This window comes from Chiloscyllium plagiosum, unplaced genomic scaffold (genome assembly GCF_037043375.1).
Source record: "Chiloscyllium plagiosum isolate Xiang-an unplaced genomic scaffold, Cpla_swu_hap1 HiC_scaffold_33, whole genome shotgun sequence".
NCBI classification, from domain to species: domain Eukaryota; kingdom Metazoa; phylum Chordata; class Chondrichthyes; order Orectolobiformes; family Hemiscylliidae; genus Chiloscyllium; species Chiloscyllium plagiosum.
In genome coordinates, this window is record NW_028270171.1 from 21,418,200 (window position 1) to 21,440,582 (window position 22,383).

The 22,383-nt window shown below is 50.2% G+C and overlaps 11 non-coding genes across 11 annotated transcripts; all 11 read left to right on the forward strand.

Moving 5' to 3' along the window:
• The first annotated feature begins 920 nt into the window (after positions 1-920).
• On the forward strand, positions 921-1,112 carry LOC148141286 (U2 spliceosomal RNA). Its single transcript, XR_015752627.1, has one exon. It is a non-coding gene; the product is annotated as a U2 spliceosomal RNA (small nuclear RNA).
• A 1,826-nt stretch (positions 1,113-2,938) lies between these two features.
• On the forward strand, positions 2,939-3,130 carry LOC148141287 (U2 spliceosomal RNA). Its single transcript, XR_015752628.1, has one exon. It is a non-coding gene; the product is annotated as a U2 spliceosomal RNA (small nuclear RNA).
• Positions 3,131-4,960: 1,830 nt separating this feature from the next.
• LOC148141288 (U2 spliceosomal RNA) lies at positions 4,961-5,152 on the forward strand. Its single transcript, XR_015752742.1, has one exon. It is a non-coding gene; the product is annotated as a U2 spliceosomal RNA (small nuclear RNA).
• Positions 5,153-6,978: 1,826 nt separating this feature from the next.
• On the forward strand, positions 6,979-7,170 carry LOC148141289 (U2 spliceosomal RNA). Its single transcript, XR_015752629.1, has one exon. It is a non-coding gene; the product is annotated as a U2 spliceosomal RNA (small nuclear RNA).
• Positions 7,171-9,000: 1,830 nt separating this feature from the next.
• LOC148141290 (U2 spliceosomal RNA) lies at positions 9,001-9,192 on the forward strand. Its single transcript, XR_015752743.1, has one exon. It is a non-coding gene; the product is annotated as a U2 spliceosomal RNA (small nuclear RNA).
• A 1,826-nt stretch (positions 9,193-11,018) lies between these two features.
• On the forward strand, positions 11,019-11,210 carry LOC148141291 (U2 spliceosomal RNA). The gene has a single exon (XR_015752744.1). It is a non-coding gene; the product is annotated as a U2 spliceosomal RNA (small nuclear RNA).
• A 1,830-nt stretch (positions 11,211-13,040) lies between these two features.
• Positions 13,041-13,232, forward strand: LOC148141292 (U2 spliceosomal RNA). Its single transcript, XR_015752745.1, has one exon. It is a non-coding gene; the product is annotated as a U2 spliceosomal RNA (small nuclear RNA).
• A 1,826-nt stretch (positions 13,233-15,058) lies between these two features.
• Positions 15,059-15,250, forward strand: LOC148141293 (U2 spliceosomal RNA). The gene has a single exon (XR_015752746.1). It is a non-coding gene; the product is annotated as a U2 spliceosomal RNA (small nuclear RNA).
• A 1,826-nt stretch (positions 15,251-17,076) lies between these two features.
• On the forward strand, positions 17,077-17,268 carry LOC148141294 (U2 spliceosomal RNA). Its single transcript, XR_015752630.1, has one exon. It is a non-coding gene; the product is annotated as a U2 spliceosomal RNA (small nuclear RNA).
• Positions 17,269-19,098: 1,830 nt separating this feature from the next.
• LOC148141295 (U2 spliceosomal RNA) lies at positions 19,099-19,290 on the forward strand. The gene has a single exon (XR_015752747.1). It is a non-coding gene; the product is annotated as a U2 spliceosomal RNA (small nuclear RNA).
• Positions 19,291-21,116: 1,826 nt separating this feature from the next.
• On the forward strand, positions 21,117-21,308 carry LOC148141296 (U2 spliceosomal RNA). Its single transcript, XR_015752631.1, has one exon. It is a non-coding gene; the product is annotated as a U2 spliceosomal RNA (small nuclear RNA).
• The last annotated feature ends 1,075 nt before the right edge of the window (positions 21,309-22,383 follow it).

Here is a 22,383-nt window from a genome sequence, read left to right on the forward strand (position 1 = left end):
GGCGATGAGGTGCGCTTGCAGCGTGACCTGTTTACATAGGGAGATCAGCTCCCTCCCCATTCTACACAGAGAGTCGGATACAAGTAGAGAGGATATTGAAAGTGGACGATAAAGAAAGGGTGCACGGACGTAATTCACTTTTCACAACTTTTCAGATTGATGTGGAATGCCAAGGAGCGAATCCTGTACGTGAGGGAAACAATGATTCGCATTTATGGGCGAGCGACACGAACACAAGGGGAGGAAATGAATAGGATCTTTCTGTCAAGGCCAACATTTCTTGCCCATCCCGAGATCACCCTGGTGGTGAGCTGCTCATCGAACCGCTGCAGTCCATGTGCTGTCGGTAGCCCCGCGATGCTGTTTGGGCGGGGATTCCAGATTTTGACCCAGTGACACCGGAGGAACAACGATATATTTGCAATTCAGGACAGCGAGTGCCTCGGGAAAGAACTTGCGAATGGTGGTGTTCCCACGGATCTGCTGCCGTCATCCCTCAAGGCTGTGTTGGCCATGGGTTTGGAAGGTTGCTGCCCGAGGAATTCTGGTGAATCTTGTAGATGCCGGGGAAATGACCCTGCCGCCGCCGCTGCTGCTGCTGTCCCCGATCAGCGGGAGAATGACCCTGCTGCTGTCCCCGATCAGCGGGAGAAACCTCTCTGCAGTCGACCTGACGTGCGCTTCCATGGCGGCTCCGGCCCGTGCCATCTGATTGGTCGTCAGCGCGATCTGCGCGGCTAGGTAACAGATGGACAGAAAACCACGGGGAAAGCACAGCGACTGCTGCAAAGTGATCTTCCGATCTGGTCGGAAATCTTGGAAGGTACACGGTAAGGGAATAAACGAACTTTGAATATCATCAAGCTGATGGAAAGGATAGTCGGCAAATATGACCCCCACCGTTGGAGTATTAATGTGCTATCGCTTCTCGGCCTTTTGGCTCGGAATATGTGTAGTTTCTGTTCTTATCAGTTTAATCGCTGATATCTCCCGAACGTGGGAGTGTTTGTATTAAATGGATTTTTGGAGCAGGGAGATGGCTTAAGGGCTTGCTCTGTCCCCTCCATGTATCAGCCTGGTATTGCAGTGTTTCCAGGAATGGTGCAGCCAATGCCTACTAGCCAAGTTCAAAAGCAGGTTAATGGAATGTGAATCTCTTGCCTTTGCTAGTTTGCCGTGTTGATTGCAGTGATTGTTCCATCTATTGTCTTTTCAGTTGCATGAAACTATCATCTTTTGTTACCAGTTTTCTGTCTTATGATCCTGCTCTGCAGTTACCTGACGAAGGTGCAGCACGCTGAAAGCCAGGACAGGGTAACCCCCATATCCGCGGCCCGAACGTGCTACAGGGAACATTCTGGAACCAGGGGGCTGCCAGGAAGGTAACTTTCCAATTTAAATGAATGGGTTTGCCCCTATCCGCCGTTTCGGTCTTCTGCGGTCGGTCTTGGAACGTATCCCACCGATGGTACGGCGGGGGTGGTGGTGACTGCTGTACTTCCAAATAACCCCGTTGAGCTGTAACCTGGTGTTGTGGGATTTTTAACACAGTCAAATCAGGTTGTGGGATCCCATAACTCAGCCAATGTCAAATGGCTATCAGATCAGCCCCCACAATCCCTTCCCCACACCCACCGACGCATCAAATTTATCCGAATATTTTCTTGAACAAGAAAGAAATGGCTTTGGTCTGTTTCCTGAATAGAGTGAAACCCCCATCTCTGTTTGTTTCTTCGCAAACTACTATACGGAAGCAACCTGCTTTAGTGGCTATGTCTGCACGTAAAGATTATTCACACAGACGATCGCCCGAGGCTGGAACTCACTTCAGCTCCCTGGTGCCACGAGGCAGCCGTACTAACCACTGAGCCACAATGCCACCCGTACGATTTGGAATGGTTTGTCATCGTTTGTGGTGCAAGTAGCAAAATAGTTGTCAGTTTGTCAACTGGATCGGCTTCAAATGTTCTCAGCAATCTGCAGTAATGTGAACGGAGAGGTCAAATCGAGCTGCTTGTGGCGATGAGGTGCGCTTGCAGCGTGACCTGTTTACATAGGGAGATCAGCTCCCTCCCCATTCTACACAGAGAGTCGGATACAAGTAGAGAGGATATTGAAAGTGGACGATAAAGAAAGGGTGCACGGACGTAATTCACTTTTCACAACTTTTCAGATTGATGTGGAATGCCAAGGAGCGAATCCTGTACGTGAGGGAAACAATGATTCGCATTTATGGGCGAGCGACACGAACACAAGGGGAGGAAATGAATAGGATCTTTCTGTCAAGGCCAACATTTCTTGCCCATCCCGAGATCACCCTGGTGGTGAGCTGCTCATCGAACCGCTGCAGTCCATGTGCTGTCGGTAGCCCCGCGATGCTGTTTGGGCGGGGATTCCAGATTTTGACCCAGTGACACCGGAGGAACAACGATATATTTGCAATTCAGGACAGCGAGTGCCTCGGGAAAGAACTTGCGAATGGTGGTGTTCCCACGGATCTGCTGCCGTCATCCCTCAAGGCTGTGTTGGCCATGGGTTTGGAAGGTTGCTGCCCGAGGAATTCTGGTGAATCTTGTAGATGCCGGGGAAATGACCCTGCCGCCGCCGCTGCTGCTGCTGTCCCCGATCAGCGGGAGAATGACCCTGCTGCTGTCCCCGATCAGCGGGAGAAACCTCTCTGCAGTCGACCTGACGTGCGCTTCCATGGCGGCTCCGGCCCGTGCCATCTGATTGGTCGTCAGCGCGATCTGCGCGGCTAGGTAACAGATGGACAGAAAACCACGGGGAAAGCACAGCGACTGCTGCAAAGTGATCTTCCGATCTGGTCGGAAATCTTGGAAGGTACACGGTAAGGGAATAAACGAACTTTGAATATCATCAAGCTGATGGAAAGGATAGTCGGCAAATATGACCCCCACCGTTGGAGTATTAATGTGCTATCGCTTCTCGGCCTTTTGGCTCGGAATATGTGTAGTTTCTGTTCTTATCAGTTTAATCGCTGATATCTCCCGAACGTGGGAGTGTTTGTATTAAATGGATTTTTGGAGCAGGGAGATGGCTTAAGGGCTTGCTCTGTCCCCTCCATGTATCAGCCTGGTATTGCAGTGTTTCCAGGAATGGTGCAGCCAATGCCTACTAGCCAAGTTCAAAAGCAGGTTAATGGAATGTGAATCTCTTGCCTTTGCTAGTTTGCCGTGTTGATTGCAGTGATTGTTCCATCTATTGTCTTTTCAGTTGCATGAAACTATCATCTTTTGTTACCAGTTTTCTGTCTTATGATCCTGCTCTGCAGTTACCTGACGAAGGTGCAGCACGCTGAAAGCCAGGACAGGGTAACCCCCATATCCGCGGCCCGAACGTGCTACAGGGAACATTCTGGAACCAGGGGGCTGCCAGGAAGGTAACTTTCCAATTTAAATGAATGGGTTTGCCCCTATCCGCCGTTTCGGTCTTCTGCGGTCGGTCTTGGAACGTATCCCACCGATGGTACGGCGGGGGTGGTGGTGACTGCTGTACTTCCAAATAACCCCGTTGAGCTGTAACCTGGTGTTGTGGGATTTTTAACACAGTCAAATCAGGTTGTGGGATCCCATAACTCAGCCAATGTCAAATGGCTATCAGATCAGCCCCCACAATCCCTTCCCCACACCCACCGACGCATCAAATTTATCCGAATATTTTCTTGAACAAGAAAGAAATGGCTTTGGTCTGTTTCCTGAATAGAGTGAAACCCCCATCTCTGTTTGTTTCTTCGCAAACTACTATACGGAAGCAACCTGCTTTAGTGGCTATGTCTGCACGTAAAGATTATTCACACAGACGATCGCCCGAGGCTGGAACTCACTTCAGCTCCCTGGTGCCACGAGGCAGCCGTACTAACCACTGAGCCACAATGCCACCCGTACGATTTGGAATGGTTTGTCATCGTTTGTGGTGCAAGTAGCAAAATAGTTGTCAGTTTGTCAACTGGATCGGCTTCAAATGTTCTCAGCAATCTGCAGTAATGTGAACGGAGAGGTCAAATCGAGCTGCTTGTGGCGATGAGGTGCGCTTGCAGTGTGACCTGTTTACATAGGGAGATCAGCTCCCTCCCCATTCTACACAGAGAGTCGGATACAAGTAGAGAGGATATTGAAAGTGGACGATAAAGAAAGGGTGCACGGACGTAATTCACTTTTCACAACTTTTCAGATTGATGTGGAATGCCAAGGAGCGAATCCTGTACGTGAGGGAAACAATGATTCGCATTTATGGGCGAGCGACACGAACACAAGGGGAGGAAATGAATAGGATCTTTCTGTCAAGGCCAACATTTCTTGCCCATCCCGAGATCACCCTGGTGGTGAGCTGCTCTCTCGAACCGCTGCAGTCCATGTGCTGTCGGTAGCCCCGCGATGCTGTTTGGGCGGGGATTCCAGATTTTGACCCAGTGACACCGGAGGAACAACGATATATTTGCAATTCAGGACAGCGAGTGCCTCGGGAAAGAACTTGCGAATGGTGGTGTTCCCACGGATCTGCTGCCGTCATCCCTCAAGGCTGTGTTGGCCATGGGTTTGGAAGGTTGCTGCCTGAGGAATTCTGGTGAATCTTGTAGATGCCGGGGAAATGACCCTGCCGCCGCCGCCGCCGCTGCTGCTGTCCCCGATCAGCGGGAGAATGACCCTGCTGCTGTCCCCGATCAGCGGGAGAAACCTCTCTGCAGTCGACCTGACGTGCGCTTCCATGGCGGCTCCGGCCCGTGCCATCTGATTGGTCGTCAGCGCGATCTGCGCGGCTAGGTAACAGATGGACAGAAAACCACGGGGAAAGCACAGCGACTGCTGCAAAGTGATCTTCCGATCTGGTCGGAAATCTTGGAAGGTACACGGTAAGGGAATAAACGAACTTTGAATATCATCAAGCTGATGGAAAGGATAGTCGGCAAATATGACCCCCACCGTTGGAGTATTAATGTGCTATCGCTTCTCGGCCTTTTGGCTTGGAATATGTGTAGTTTCTGTTCTTATCAGTTTAATCGCTGATATCTCCCGAACGTGGGAGTGTTTGTATTAAATGGATTTTTGGAGCAGGGAGATGGCTTAAGGGCTTGCTCTGTCCCCTCCATGTATCAGCCTGGTATTGCAGTGTTTCCAGGAATGGTGCAGCCAATGCCTACTAGCCAAGTTCAAAAGCAGGTTAATGGAATGTGAATCTCTTGCCTTTGCTAGTTTGCCGTGTTGATTGCAGTGATTGTTCCATCTATTGTCTTTTCAGTTGCATGAAACTATCATCTTTTGTTACCAGTTTTCTGTCTTATGATCCTGCTCTGCAGTTACCTGACGAAGGTGCAGCACGCTGAAAGCCAGGACAGGGTAACCCCCATATCCGCGGCCCGAACGTGCTACAGGGAACATTCTGGAACCAGGGGGCTGCCAGGAAGGTAACTTTCCAATTTAAATGAATGGGTTTGCCCCTATCCGCCGTTTCGGTCTTCTGCGGTCGGTCTTGGAACGTATCCCACCGATGGTACGGCGGGGGTGGTGGTGACTGCTGTACTTCCAAATAACCCCGTTGAGCTGTAACCTGGTGTTGTGGGATTTTTAACACAGTCAAATCAGGTTGTGGGATCCCATAACTCAGCCAATGTCAAATGGCTATCAGATCAGCCCCCACAATCCCTTCCCCACACCCACCGACGCATCAAATTTATCCGAATATTTTCTTGAACAAGAAAGAAATGGCTTTGGTCTGTTTCCTGAATAGAGTGAAACCCCCATCTCTGTTTGTTTCTTCGCAAACTACTATACGGAAGCAACCTGCTTTAGTGGCTATGTCTGCACGTAAAGATTATTCACACAGACGATCGCCCGAGGCTGGAACTCACTTCAGCTCCCTGGTGCCACGAGGCAGCCGTACTAACCACTGAGCCACAATGCCACCCGTACGATTTGGAATGGTTTGTCATCGTTTGTGGTGCAAGTAGCAAAATAGTTGTCAGTTTGTCAACTGGATCGGCTTCAAATGTTCTCAGCAATCTGCAGTAATGTGAACGGAGAGGTCAAATCGAGCTGCTTGTGGCGATGAGGTGCGCTTGCAGCGTGACCTGTTTACATAGGGAGATCAGCTCCCTCCCCATTCTACACAGAGAGTCGGATACAAGTAGAGAGGATATTGAAAGTGGACGATAAAGAAAGGGTGCACGGACGTAATTCACTTTTCACAACTTTTCAGATTGATGTGGAATGCCAAGGAGCGAATCCTGTACGTGAGGGAAACAATGATTCGCATTTATGGGCGAGCGACACGAACACAAGGGGAGGAAATGAATAGGATCTTTCTGTCAAGGCCAACATTTCTTGCCCATCCCGAGATCACCCTGGTGGTGAGCTGCTCATCGAACCGCTGCAGTCCATGTGCTGTCGGTAGCCCCGCGATGCTGTTTGGGCGGGGATTCCAGATTTTGACCCAGTGACACCGGAGGAACAACGATATATTTGCAATTCAGGACAGCGAGTGCCTCGGGAAAGAACTTGCGAATGGTGGTGTTCCCACGGATCTGCTGCCGTCATCCCTCAAGGCTGTGTTGGCCATGGGTTTGGAAGGTTGCTGCCCGAGGAATTCTGGTGAATCTTGTAGATGCCGGGGAAATGACCCTGCCGCCGCCGCTGCTGCTGCTGTCCCCGATCAGCGGGAGAATGACCCTGCTGCTGTCCCCGATCAGCGGGAGAAACCTCTCTGCAGTCGACCTGACGTGCGCTTCCATGGCGGCTCCGGCCCGTGCCATCTGATTGGTCGTCAGCGCGATCTGCGCGGCTAGGTAACAGATGGACAGAAAACCACGGGGAAAGCACAGCGACTGCTGCAAAGTGATCTTCCGATCTGGTCGGAAATCTTGGAAGGTACACGGTAAGGGAATAAACGAACTTTGAATATCATCAAGCTGATGGAAAGGATAGTCGGCAAATATGACCCCCACCGTTGGAGTATTAATGTGCTATCGCTTCTCGGCCTTTTGGCTCGGAATATGTGTAGTTTCTGTTCTTATCAGTTTAATCGCTGATATCTCCCGAACGTGGGAGTGTTTGTATTAAATGGATTTTTGGAGCAGGGAGATGGCTTAAGGGCTTGCTCTGTCCCCTCCATGTATCAGCCTGGTATTGCAGTGTTTCCAGGAATGGTGCAGCCAATGCCTACTAGCCAAGTTCAAAAGCAGGTTAATGGAATGTGAATCTCTTGCCTTTGCTAGTTTGCCGTGTTGATTGCAGTGATTGTTCCATCTATTGTCTTTTCAGTTGCATGAAACTATCATCTTTTGTTACCAGTTTTCTGTCTTATGATCCTGCTCTGCAGTTACCTGACGAAGGTGCAGCACGCTGAAAGCCAGGACAGGGTAACCCCCATATCCGCGGCCCGAACGTGCTACAGGGAACATTCTGGAACCAGGGGGCTGCCAGGAAGGTAACTTTCCAATTTAAATGAATGGGTTTGCCCCTATCCGCCGTTTCGGTCTTCTGCGGTCGGTCTTGGAACGTATCCCACCGATGGTACGGCGGGGGTGGTGGTGACTGCTGTACTTCCAAATAACCCCGTTGAGCTGTAACCTGGTGTTGTGGGATTTTTAACACAGTCAAATCAGGTTGTGGGATCCCATAACTCAGCCAATGTCAAATGGCTATCAGATCAGCCCCCACAATCCCTTCCCCACACCCACCGACGCATCAAATTTATCCGAATATTTTCTTGAACAAGAAAGAAATGGCTTTGGTCTGTTTCCTGAATAGAGTGAAACCCCCATCTCTGTTTGTTTCTTCGCAAACTACTATACGGAAGCAACCTGCTTTAGTGGCTATGTCTGCACGTAAAGATTATTCACACAGACGATCGCCCGAGGCTGGAACTCACTTCAGCTCCCTGGTGCCACGAGGCAGCCGTACTAACCACTGAGCCACAATGCCACCCGTACGATTTGGAATGGTTTGTCATCGTTTGTGGTGCAAGTAGCAAAATAGTTGTCAGTTTGTCAACTGGATCGGCTTCAAATGTTCTCAGCAATCTGCAGTAATGTGAACGGAGAGGTCAAATCGAGCTGCTTGTGGCGATGAGGTGCGCTTGCAGCGTGACCTGTTTACATAGGGAGATCAGCTCCCTCCCCATTCTACACAGAGAGTCGGATACAAGTAGAGAGGATATTGAAAGTGGACGATAAAGAAAGGGTGCACGGACGTAATTCACTTTTCACAACTTTTCAGATTGATGTGGAATGCCAAGGAGCGAATCCTGTACGTGAGGGAAACAATGATTCGCATTTATGGGCGAGCGACACGAACACAAGGGGAGGAAATGAATAGGATCTTTCTGTCAAGGCCAACATTTCTTGCCCATCCCGAGATCACCCTGGTGGTGAGCTGCTCTCTCGAACCGCTGCAGTCCATGTGCTGTCGGTAGCCCCGCGATGCTGTTTGGGCGGGGATTCCAGATTTTGACCCAGTGACACCGGAGGAACAACGATATATTTGCAATTCAGGACAGCGAGTGCCTCGGGAAAGAACTTGCGAATGGTGGTGTTCCCACGGATCTGCTGCCGTCATCCCTCAAGGCTGTGTTGGCCATGGGTTTGGAAGGTTGCTGCCTGAGGAATTCTGGTGAATCTTGTAGATGCCGGGGAAATGACCCTGCCGCCGCCGCCGCCGCTGCTGCTGTCCCCGATCAGCGGGAGAATGACCCTGCTGCTGTCCCCGATCAGCGGGAGAAACCTCTCTGCAGTCGACCTGACGTGCGCTTCCATGGCGGCTCCGGCCCGTGCCATCTGATTGGTCGTCAGCGCGATCTGCGCGGCTAGGTAACAGATGGACAGAAAACCACGGGGAAAGCACAGCGACTGCTGCAAAGTGATCTTCCGATCTGGTCGGAAATCTTGGAAGGTACACGGTAAGGGAATAAACGAACTTTGAATATCATCAAGCTGATGGAAAGGATAGTCGGCAAATATGACCCCCACCGTTGGAGTATTAATGTGCTATCGCTTCTCGGCCTTTTGGCTTGGAATATGTGTAGTTTCTGTTCTTATCAGTTTAATCGCTGATATCTCCCGAACGTGGGAGTGTTTGTATTAAATGGATTTTTGGAGCAGGGAGATGGCTTAAGGGCTTGCTCTGTCCCCTCCATGTATCAGCCTGGTATTGCAGTGTTTCCAGGAATGGTGCAGCCAATGCCTACTAGCCAAGTTCAAAAGCAGGTTAATGGAATGTGAATCTCTTGCCTTTGCTAGTTTGCCGTGTTGATTGCAGTGATTGTTCCATCTATTGTCTTTTCAGTTGCATGAAACTATCATCTTTTGTTACCAGTTTTCTGTCTTATGATCCTGCTCTGCAGTTACCTGACGAAGGTGCAGCACGCTGAAAGCCAGGACAGGGTAACCCCCATATCCGCGGCCCGAACGTGCTACAGGGAACATTCTGGAACCAGGGGGCTGCCAGGAAGGTAACTTTCCAATTTAAATGAATGGGTTTGCCCCTATCCGCCGTTTCGGTCTTCTGCGGTCGGTCTTGGAACGTATCCCACCGATGGTACGGCGGGGGTGGTGGTGACTGCTGTACTTCCAAATAACCCCGTTGAGCTGTAACCTGGTGTTGTGGGATTTTTAACACAGTCAAATCAGGTTGTGGGATCCCATAACTCAGCCAATGTCAAATGGCTATCAGATCAGCCCCCACAATCCCTTCCCCACACCCACCGACGCATCAAATTTATCCGAATATTTTCTTGAACAAGAAAGAAATGGCTTTGGTCTGTTTCCTGAATAGAGTGAAACCCCCATCTCTGTTTGTTTCTTCGCAAACTACTATACGGAAGCAACCTGCTTTAGTGGCTATGTCTGCACGTAAAGATTATTCACACAGACGATCGCCCGAGGCTGGAACTCACTTCAGCTCCCTGGTGCCACGAGGCAGCCGTACTAACCACTGAGCCACAATGCCACCCGTACGATTTGGAATGGTTTGTCATCGTTTGTGGTGCAAGTAGCAAAATAGTTGTCAGTTTGTCAACTGGATCGGCTTCAAATGTTCTCAGCAATCTGCAGTAATGTGAACGGAGAGGTCAAATCGAGCTGCTTGTGGCGATGAGGTGCGCTTGCAGCGTGACCTGTTTACATAGGGAGATCAGCTCCCTCCCCATTCTACACAGAGAGTCGGATACAAGTAGAGAGGATATTGAAAGTGGACGATAAAGAAAGGGTGCACGGACGTAATTCACTTTTCACAACTTTTCAGATTGATGTGGAATGCCAAGGAGCGAATCCTGTACGTGAGGGAAACAATGATTCGCATTTATGGGCGAGCGACACGAACACAAGGGGAGGAAATGAATAGGATCTTTCTGTCAAGGCCAACATTTCTTGCCCATCCCGAGATCACCCTGGTGGTGAGCTGCTCATCGAACCGCTGCAGTCCATGTGCTGTCGGTAGCCCCGCGATGCTGTTTGGGCGGGGATTCCAGATTTTGACCCAGTGACACCGGAGGAACAACGATATATTTGCAATTCAGGACAGCGAGTGCCTCGGGAAAGAACTTGCGAATGGTGGTGTTCCCACGGATCTGCTGCCGTCATCCCTCAAGGCTGTGTTGGCCATGGGTTTGGAAGGTTGCTGCCCGAGGAATTCTGGTGAATCTTGTAGATGCCGGGGAAATGACCCTGCCGCCGCCGCTGCTGCTGCTGTCCCCGATCAGCGGGAGAATGACCCTGCTGCTGTCCCCGATCAGCGGGAGAAACCTCTCTGCAGTCGACCTGACGTGCGCTTCCATGGCGGCTCCGGCCCGTGCCATCTGATTGGTCGTCAGCGCGATCTGCGCGGCTAGGTAACAGATGGACAGAAAACCACGGGGAAAGCACAGCGACTGCTGCAAAGTGATCTTCCGATCTGGTCGGAAATCTTGGAAGGTACACGGTAAGGGAATAAACGAACTTTGAATATCATCAAGCTGATGGAAAGGATAGTCGGCAAATATGACCCCCACCGTTGGAGTATTAATGTGCTATCGCTTCTCGGCCTTTTGGCTTGGAATATGTGTAGTTTCTGTTCTTATCAGTTTAATCGCTGATATCTCCCGAACGTGGGAGTGTTTGTATTAAATGGATTTTTGGAGCAGGGAGATGGCTTAAGGGCTTGCTCTGTCCCCTCCATGTATCAGCCTGGTATTGCAGTGTTTCCAGGAATGGTGCAGCCAATGCCTACTAGCCAAGTTCAAAAGCAGGTTAATGGAATGTGAATCTCTTGCCTTTGCTAGTTTGCCGTGTTGATTGCAGTGATTGTTCCATCTATTGTCTTTTCAGTTGCATGAAACTATCATCTTTTGTTACCAGTTTTCTGTCTTATGATCCTGCTCTGCAGTTACCTGACGAAGGTGCAGCACGCTGAAAGCCAGGACAGGGTAACCCCCATATCCGCGGCCCGAACGTGCTACAGGGAACATTCTGGAACCAGGGGGCTGCCAGGAAGGTAACTTTCCAATTTAAATGAATGGGTTTGCCCCTATCCGCCGTTTCGGTCTTCTGCGGTCGGTCTTGGAACGTATCCCACCGATGGTACGGCGGGGGTGGTGGTGACTGCTGTACTTCCAAATAACCCCGTTGAGCTGTAACCTGGTGTTGTGGGATTTTTAACACAGTCAAATCAGGTTGTGGGATCCCATAACTCAGCCAATGTCAAATGGCTATCAGATCAGCCCCCACAATCCCTTCCCCACACCCACCGACGCATCAAATTTATCCGAATATTTTCTTGAACAAGAAAGAAATGGCTTTGGTCTGTTTCCTGAATAGAGTGAAACCCCCATCTCTGTTTGTTTCTTCGCAAACTACTATACGGAAGCAACCTGCTTTAGTGGCTATGTCTGCACGTAAAGATTATTCACACAGACGATCGCCCGAGGCTGGAACTCACTTCAGCTCCCTGGTGCCACGAGGCAGCCGTACTAACCACTGAGCCACAATGCCACCCGTACGATTTGGAATGGTTTGTCATCGTTTGTGGTGCAAGTAGCAAAATAGTTGTCAGTTTGTCAACTGGATCGGCTTCAAATGTTCTCAGCAATCTGCAGTAATGTGAACGGAGAGGTCAAATCGAGCTGCTTGTGGCGATGAGGTGCGCTTGCAGCGTGACCTGTTTACATAGGGAGATCAGCTCCCTCCCCATTCTACACAGAGAGTCGGATACAAGTAGAGAGGATATTGAAAGTGGACGATAAAGAAAGGGTGCACGGACGTAATTCACTTTTCACAACTTTTCAGATTGATGTGGAATGCCAAGGAGCGAATCCTGTACGTGAGGGAAACAATGATTCGCATTTATGGGCGAGCGACACGAACACAAGGGGAGGAAATGAATAGGATCTTTCTGTCAAGGCCAACATTTCTTGCCCATCCCGAGATCACCCTGGTGGTGAGCTGCTCTCTCGAACCGCTGCAGTCCATGTGCTGTCGGTAGCCCCGCGATGCTGTTTGGGCGGGGATTCCAGATTTTGACCCAGTGACACCGGAGGAACAACGATATATTTGCAATTCAGGACAGCGAGTGCCTCGGGAAAGAACTTGCGAATGGTGGTGTTCCCACGGATCTGCTGCCGTCATCCCTCAAGGCTGTGTTGGCCATGGGTTTGGAAGGTTGCTGCCTGAGGAATTCTGGTGAATCTTGTAGATGCCGGGGAAATGACCCTGCCGCCGCCGCCGCCGCTGCTGCTGTCCCCGATCAGCGGGAGAATGACCCTGCTGCTGTCCCCGATCAGCGGGAGAAACCTCTCTGCAGTCGACCTGACGTGCGCTTCCATGGCGGCTCCGGCCCGTGCCATCTGATTGGTCGTCAGCGCGATCTGCGCGGCTAGGTAACAGATGGACAGAAAACCACGGGGAAAGCACAGCGACTGCTGCAAAGTGATCTTCCGATCTGGTCGGAAATCTTGGAAGGTACACGGTAAGGGAATAAACGAACTTTGAATATCATCAAGCTGATGGAAAGGATAGTCGGCAAATATGACCCCCACCGTTGGAGTATTAATGTGCTATCGCTTCTCGGCCTTTTGGCTTGGAATATGTGTAGTTTCTGTTCTTATCAGTTTAATCGCTGATATCTCCCGAACGTGGGAGTGTTTGTATTAAATGGATTTTTGGAGCAGGGAGATGGCTTAAGGGCTTGCTCTGTCCCCTCCATGTATCAGCCTGGTATTGCAGTGTTTCCAGGAATGGTGCAGCCAATGCCTACTAGCCAAGTTCAAAAGCAGGTTAATGGAATGTGAATCTCTTGCCTTTGCTAGTTTGCCGTGTTGATTGCAGTGATTGTTCCATCTATTGTCTTTTCAGTTGCATGAAACTATCATCTTTTGTTACCAGTTTTCTGTCTTATGATCCTGCTCTGCAGTTACCTGACGAAGGTGCAGCACGCTGAAAGCCAGGACAGGGTAACCCCCATATCCGCGGCCCGAACGTGCTACAGGGAACATTCTGGAACCAGGGGGCTGCCAGGAAGGTAACTTTCCAATTTAAATGAATGGGTTTGCCCCTATCCGCCGTTTCGGTCTTCTGCGGTCGGTCTTGGAACGTATCCCACCGATGGTACGGCGGGGGTGGTGGTGACTGCTGTACTTCCAAATAACCCCGTTGAGCTGTAACCTGGTGTTGTGGGATTTTTAACACAGTCAAATCAGGTTGTGGGATCCCATAACTCAGCCAATGTCAAATGGCTATCAGATCAGCCCCCACAATCCCTTCCCCACACCCACCGACGCATCAAATTTATCCGAATATTTTCTTGAACAAGAAAGAAATGGCTTTGGTCTGTTTCCTGAATAGAGTGAAACCCCCATCTCTGTTTGTTTCTTCGCAAACTACTATACGGAAGCAACCTGCTTTAGTGGCTATGTCTGCACGTAAAGATTATTCACACAGACGATCGCCCGAGGCTGGAACTCACTTCAGCTCCCTGGTGCCACGAGGCAGCCGTACTAACCACTGAGCCACAATGCCACCCGTACGATTTGGAATGGTTTGTCATCGTTTGTGGTGCAAGTAGCAAAATAGTTGTCAGTTTGTCAACTGGATCGGCTTCAAATGTTCTCAGCAATCTGCAGTAATGTGAACGGAGAGGTCAAATCGAGCTGCTTGTGGCGATGAGGTGCGCTTGCAGCGTGACCTGTTTACATAGGGAGATCAGCTCCCTCCCCATTCTACACAGAGAGTCGGATACAAGTAGAGAGGATATTGAAAGTGGACGATAAAGAAAGGGTGCACGGACGTAATTCACTTTTCACAACTTTTCAGATTGATGTGGAATGCCAAGGAGCGAATCCTGTACGTGAGGGAAACAATGATTCGCATTTATGGGCGAGCGACACGAACACAAGGGGAGGAAATGAATAGGATCTTTCTGTCAAGGCCAACATTTCTTGCCCATCCCGAGATCACCCTGGTGGTGAGCTGCTCATCGAACCGCTGCAGTCCATGTGCTGTCGGTAGCCCCGCGATGCTGTTTGGGCGGGGATTCCAGATTTTGACCCAGTGACACCGGAGGAACAACGATATATTTGCAATTCAGGACAGCGAGTGCCTCGGGAAAGAACTTGCGAATGGTGGTGTTCCCACGGATCTGCTGCCGTCATCCCTCAAGGCTGTGTTGGCCATGGGTTTGGAAGGTTGCTGCCCGAGGAATTCTGGTGAATCTTGTAGATGCCGGGGAAATGACCCTGCCGCCGCCGCTGCTGCTGCTGTCCCCGATCAGCGGGAGAATGACCCTGCTGCTGTCCCCGATCAGCGGGAGAAACCTCTCTGCAGTCGACCTGACGTGCGCTTCCATGGCGGCTCCGGCCCGTGCCATCTGATTGGTCGTCAGCGCGATCTGCGCGGCTAGGTAACAGATGGACAGAAAACCACGGGGAAAGCACAGCGACTGCTGCAAAGTGATCTTCCGATCTGGTCGGAAATCTTGGAAGGTACACGGTAAGGGAATAAACGAACTTTGAATATCATCAAGCTGATGGAAAGGATAGTCGGCAAATATGACCCCCACCGTTGGAGTATTAATGTGCTATCGCTTCTCGGCCTTTTGGCTTGGAATATGTGTAGTTTCTGTTCTTATCAGTTTAATCGCTGATATCTCCCGAACGTGGGAGTGTTTGTATTAAATGGATTTTTGGAGCAGGGAGATGGCTTAAGGGCTTGCTCTGTCCCCTCCATGTATCAGCCTGGTATTGCAGTGTTTCCAGGAATGGTGCAGCCAATGCCTACTAGCCAAGTTCAAAAGCAGGTTAATGGAATGTGAATCTCTTGCCTTTGCTAGTTTGCCGTGTTGATTGCAGTGATTGTTCCATCTATTGTCTTTTCAGTTGCATGAAACTATCATCTTTTGTTACCAGTTTTCTGTCTTATGATCCTGCTCTGCAGTTACCTGACGAAGGTGCAGCACGCTGAAAGCCAGGACAGGGTAACCCCCATATCCGCGGCCCGAACGTGCTACAGGGAACATTCTGGAACCAGGGGGCTGCCAGGAAGGTAACTTTCCAATTTAAATGAATGGGTTTGCCCCTATCCGCCGTTTCGGTCTTCTGCGGTCGGTCTTGGAACGTATCCCACCGATGGTACGGCGGGGGTGGTGGTGACTGCTGTACTTCCAAATAACCCCGTTGAGCTGTAACCTGGTGTTGTGGGATTTTTAACACAGTCAAATCAGGTTGTGGGATCCCATAACTCAGCCAATGTCAAATGGCTATCAGATCAGCCCCCACAATCCCTTCCCCACACCCACCGACGCATCAAATTTATCCGAATATTTTCTTGAACAAGAAAGAAATGGCTTTGGTCTGTTTCCTGAATAGAGTGAAACCCCCATCTCTGTTTGTTTCTTCGCAAACTACTATACGGAAGCAACCTGCTTTAGTGGCTATGTCTGCACGTAAAGATTATTCACACAGACGATCGCCCGAGGCTGGAACTCACTTCAGCTCCCTGGTGCCACGAGGCAGCCGTACTAACCACTGAGCCACAATGCCACCCGTACGATTTGGAATGGTTTGTCATCGTTTGTGGTGCAAGTAGCAAAATAGTTGTCAGTTTGTCAACTGGATCGGCTTCAAATGTTCTCAGCAATCTGCAGTAATGTGAACGGAGAGGTCAAATCGAGCTGCTTGTGGCGATGAGGTGCGCTTGCAGCGTGACCTGTTTACATAGGGAGATCAGCTCCCTCCCCATTCTACACAGAGAGTCGGATACAAGTAGAGAGGATATTGAAAGTGGACGATAAAGAAAGGGTGCACGGACGTAATTCACTTTTCACAACTTTTCAGATTGATGTGGAATGCCAAGGAGCGAATCCTGTACGTGAGGGAAACAATGATTCGCATTTATGGGCGAGCGACACGAACACAAGGGGAGGAAATGAATAGGATCTTTCTGTCAAGGCCAACATTTCTTGCCCATCCCGAGATCACCCTGGTGGTGAGCTGCTCATCGAACCGCTGCAGTCCATGTGCTGTCGGTAGCCCCGCGATGCTGTTTGGGCGGGGATTCCAGATTTTGACCCAGTGACACCGGAGGAACAACGATATATTTGCAATTCAGGACAGCGAGTGCCTCGGGAAAGAACTTGCGAATGGTGGTGTTCCCACGGATCTGCTGCCGTCATCCCTCAAGGCTGTGTTGGCCATGGGTTTGGAAGGTTGCTGCCCGAGGAATTCTGGTGAATCTTGTAGATGCCGGGGAAATGACCCTGCCGCCGCCGCTGCTGCTGCTGTCCCCGATCAGCGGGAGAATGACCCTGCTGCTGTCCCCGATCAGCGGGAGAAACCTCTCTGCAGTCGACCTGACGTGCGCTTCCATGGCGGCTCCGGCCCGTGCCATCTGATTGGTCGTCAGCGCGATCTGCGCGGCTAGGTAACAGATGGACAGAAAACCACGGGGAAAGCACAGCGACTGCTGCAAAGTGATCTTCCGATCTGGTCGGAAATCTTGGAAGGTACACGGTAAGGGAATAAACGAACTTTGAATATCATCAAGCTGATGGAAAGGATAGTCGGCAAATATGACCCCCACCGTTGGAGTATTAATGTGCTATCGCTTCTCGGCCTTTTGGCTCGGAATATGTGTAGTTTCTGTTCTTATCAGTTTAATCGCTGATATCTCCCGAACGTGGGAGTGTTTGTATTAAATGGATTTTTGGAGCAGGGAGATGGCTTAAGGGCTTGCTCTGTCCCCTCCATGTATCAGCCTGGTATTGCAGTGTTTCCAGGAATGGTGCAGCCAATGCCTACTAGCCAAGTTCAAAAGCAGGTTAATGGAATGTGAATCTCTTGCCTTTGCTAGTTTGCCGTGTTGATTGCAGTGATTGTTCCATCTATTGTCTTTTCAGTTGCATGAAACTATCATCTTTTGTTACCAGTTTTCTGTCTTATGATCCTGCTCTGCAGTTACCTGACGAAGGTGCAGCACGCTGAAAGCCAGGACAGGGTAACCCCCATATCCGCGGCCCGAACGTGCTACAGGGAACATTCTGGAACCAGGGGGCTGCCAGGAAGGTAACTTTCCAATTTAAATGAATGGGTTTGCCCCTATCCGCCGTTTCGGTCTTCTGCGGTCGGTCTTGGAACGTATCCCACCGATGGTACGGCGGGGGTGGTGGTGACTGCTGTACTTCCAAATAACCCCGTTGAGCTGTAACCTGGTGTTGTGGGATTTTTAACACAGTCAAATCAGGTTGTGGGATCCCATAACTCAGCCAATGTCAAATGGCTATCAGATCAGCCCCCACAATCCCTTCCCCACACCCACCGACGCATCAAATTTATCCGAATATTTTCTTGAACAAGAAAGAAATGGCTTTGGTCTGTTTCCTGAATAGAGTGAAACCCCCATCTCTGTTTGTTTCTTCGCAAACTACTATACGGAAGCAACCTGCTTTAGTGGCTATGTCTGCACGTAAAGATTATTCACACAGACGATCGCCCGAGGCTGGAACTCACTTCAGCTCCCTGGTGCCACGAGGCAGCCGTACTAACCACTGAGCCACAATGCCACCCGTACGATTTGGAATGGTTTGTCATCGTTTGTGGTGCAAGTAGCAAAATAGTTGTCAGTTTGTCAACTGGATCGGCTTCAAATGTTCTCAGCAATCTGCAGTAATGTGAACGGAGAGGTCAAATCGAGCTGCTTGTGGCGATGAGGTGCGCTTGCAGCGTGACCTGTTTACATAGGGAGATCAGCTCCCTCCCCATTCTACACAGAGAGTCGGATACAAGTAGAGAGGATATTGAAAGTGGACGATAAAGAAAGGGTGCACGGACGTAATTCACTTTTCACAACTTTTCAGATTGATGTGGAATGCCAAGGAGCGAATCCTGTACGTGAGGGAAACAATGATTCGCATTTATGGGCGAGCGACACGAACACAAGGGGAGGAAATGAATAGGATCTTTCTGTCAAGGCCAACATTTCTTGCCCATCCCGAGATCACCCTGGTGGTGAGCTGCTCTCTCGAACCGCTGCAGTCCATGTGCTGTCGGTAGCCCCGCGATGCTGTTTGGGCGGGGATTCCAGATTTTGACCCAGTGACACCGGAGGAACAACGATATATTTGCAATTCAGGACAGCGAGTGCCTCGGGAAAGAACTTGCGAATGGTGGTGTTCCCACGGATCTGCTGCCGTCATCCCTCAAGGCTGTGTTGGCCATGGGTTTGGAAGGTTGCTGCCTGAGGAATTCTGGTGAATCTTGTAGATGCCGGGGAAATGACCCTGCCGCCGCCGCCGCCGCTGCTGCTGTCCCCGATCAGCGGGAGAATGACCCTGCTGCTGTCCCCGATCAGCGGGAGAAACCTCTCTGCAGTCGACCTGACGTGCGCTTCCATGGCGGCTCCGGCCCGTGCCATCTGATTGGTCGTCAGCGCGATCTGCGCGGCTAGGTAACAGATGGACAGAAAACCACGGGGAAAGCACAGCGACTGCTGCAAAGTGATCTTCCGATCTGGTCGGAAATCTTGGAAGGTACACGGTAAGGGAATAAACGAACTTTGAATATCATCAAGCTGATGGAAAGGATAGTCGGCAAATATGACCCCCACCGTTGGAGTATTAATGTGCTATCGCTTCTCGGCCTTTTGGCTTGGAATATGTGTAGTTTCTGTTCTTATCAGTTTAATCGCTGATATCTCCCGAACGTGGGAGTGTTTGTATTAAATGGATTTTTGGAGCAGGGAGATGGCTTAAGGGCTTGCTCTGTCCCCTCCATGTATCAGCCTGGTATTGCAGTGTTTCCAGGAATGGTGCAGCCAATGCCTACTAGCCAAGTTCAAAAGCAGGTTAATGGAATGTGAATCTCTTGCCTTTGCTAGTTTGCCGTGTTGATTGCAGTGATTGTTCCATCTATTGTCTTTTCAGTTGCATGAAACTATCATCTTTTGTTACCAGTTTTCTGTCTTATGATCCTGCTCTGCAGTTACCTGACGAAGGTGCAGCACGCTGAAAGCCAGGACAGGGTAACCCCCATATCCGCGGCCCGAACGTGCTACAGGGAACATTCTGGAACCAGGGGGCTGCCAGGAAGGTAACTTTCCAATTTAAATGAATGGGTTTGCCCCTATCCGCCGTTTCGGTCTTCTGCGGTCGGTCTTGGAACGTATCCCACCGATGGTACGGCGGGGGTGGTGGTGACTGCTGTACTTCCAAATAACCCCGTTGAGCTGTAACCTGGTGTTGTGGGATTTTTAACACAGTCAAATCAGGTTGTGGGATCCCATAACTCAGCCAATGTCAAATGGCTATCAGATCAGCCCCCACAATCCCTTCCCCACACCCACCGACGCATCAAATTTATCCGAATATTTTCTTGAACAAGAAAGAAATGGCTTTGGTCTGTTTCCTGAATAGAGTGAAACCCCCATCTCTGTTTGTTTCTTCGCAAACTACTATACGGAAGCAACCTGCTTTAGTGGCTATGTCTGCACGTAAAGATTATTCACACAGACGATCGCCCGAGGCTGGAACTCACTTCAGCTCCCTGGTGCCACGAGGCAGCCGTACTAACCACTGAGCCACAATGCCACCCGTACGATTTGGAATGGTTTGTCATCGTTTGTGGTGCAAGTAGCAAAATAGTTGTCAGTTTGTCAACTGGATCGGCTTCAAATGTTCTCAGCAATCTGCAGTAATGTGAACGGAGAGGTCAAATCGAGCTGCTTGTGGCGATGAGGTGCGCTTGCAGCGTGACCTGTTTACATAGGGAGATCAGCTCCCTCCCCATTCTACACAGAGAGTCGGATACAAGTAGAGAGGATATTGAAAGTGGACGATAAAGAAAGGGTGCACGGACGTAATTCACTTTTCACAACTTTTCAGATTGATGTGGAATGCCAAGGAGCGAATCCTGTACGTGAGGGAAACAATGATTCGCATTTATGGGCGAGCGACACGAACACAAGGGGAGGAAATGAATAGGATCTTTCTGTCAAGGCCAACATTTCTTGCCCATCCCGAGATCACCCTGGTGGTGAGCTGCTCATCGAACCGCTGCAGTCCATGTGCTGTCGGTAGCCCCGCGATGCTGTTTGGGCGGGGATTCCAGATTTTGACCCAGTGACACCGGAGGAACAACGATATATTTGCAATTCAGGACAGCGAGTGCCTCGGGAAAGAACTTGCGAATGGTGGTGTTCCCACGGATCTGCTGCCGTCATCCCTCAAGGCTGTGTTGGCCATGGGTTTGGAAGGTTGCTGCCCGAGGAATTCTGGTGAATCTTGTAGATGCCGGGGAAATGACCCTGCCGCCGCCGCTGCTGCTGCTGTCCCCGATCAGCGGGAGAATGACCCTGCTGCTGTCCCCGATCAGCGGGAGAAACCTCTCTGCAGTCGACCTGACGTGCGCTTCCATGGCGGCTCCGGCCCGTGCCATCTGATTGGTCGTCAGCGCGATCTGCGCGGCTAGGTAACAGATGGACAGAAAACCACGGGGAAAGCACAGCGACTGCTGCAAAGTGATCTTCCGATCTGGTCGGAAATCTTGGAAGGTACACGGTAAGGGAATAAACGAACTTTGAATATCATCAAGCTGATGGAAAGGATAGTCGGCAAATATGACCCCCACCGTTGGAGTATTAATGTGCTATCGCTTCTCGGCCTTTTGGCTCGGAATATGTGTAGTTTCTGTTCTTATCAGTTTAATCGCTGATATCTCCCGAACGTGGGAGTGTTTGTATTAAATGGATTTTTGGAGCAGGGAGATGGCTTAAGGGCTTGCTCTGTCCCCTCCATGTATCAGCCTGGTATTGCAGTGTTTCCAGGAATGGTGCAGCCAATGCCTACTAGCCAAGTTCAAAAGCAGGTTAATGGAATGTGAATCTCTTGCCTTTGCTAGTTTGCCGTGTTGATTGCAGTGATTGTTCCATCTATTGTCTTTTCAGTTGCATGAAACTATCATCTTTTGTTACCAGTTTTCTGTCTTATGATCCTGCTCTGCAGTTACCTGACGAAGGTGCAGCACGCTGAAAGCCAGGACAGGGTAACCCCCATATCCGCGGCCCGAACGTGCTACAGGGAACATTCTGGAACCAGGGGGCTGCCAGGAAGGTAACTTTCCAATTTAAATGAATGGGTTTGCCCCTATCCGCCGTTTCGGTCTTCTGCGGTCGGTCTTGGAACGTATCCCACCGATGGTACGGCGGGGGTGGTGGTGACTGCTGTACTTCCAAATAACCCCGTTGAGCTGTAACCTGGTGTTGTGGGATTTTTAACACAGTCAAATCAGGTTGTGGGATCCCATAACTCAGCCAATGTCAAATGGCTATCAGATCAGCCCCCACAATCCCTTCCCCACACCCACCGACGCATCAAATTTATCCGAATATTTTCTTGAACAAGAAAGAAATGGCTTTGGTCTGTTTCCTGAATAGAGTGAAACCCCCATCTCTGTTTGTTTCTTCGCAAACTACTATACGGAAGCAACCTGCTTTAGTGGCTATGTCTGCACGTAAAGATTATTCACACAGACGATCGCCCGAGGCTGGAACTCACTTCAGCTCCCTGGTGCCACGAGGCAGCCGTACTAACCACTGAGCCACAATGCCACCCGTACGATTTGGAATGGTTTGTCATCGTTTGTGGTGCAAGTAGCAAAATAGTTGTCAGTTTGTCAACTGGATCGGCTTCAAATGTTCTCAGCAATCTGCAGTAATGTGAACGGAGAGGTCAAATCGAGCTGCTTGTGGCGATGAGGTGCGCTTGCAGCGTGACCTGTTTACATAGGGAGATCAGCTCCCTCCCCATTCTACACAGAGAGTCGGATACAAGTAGAGAGGATATTGAAAGTGGACGATAAAGAAAGGGTGCACGGACGTAATTCACTTTTCACAACTTTTCAGATTGATGTGGAATG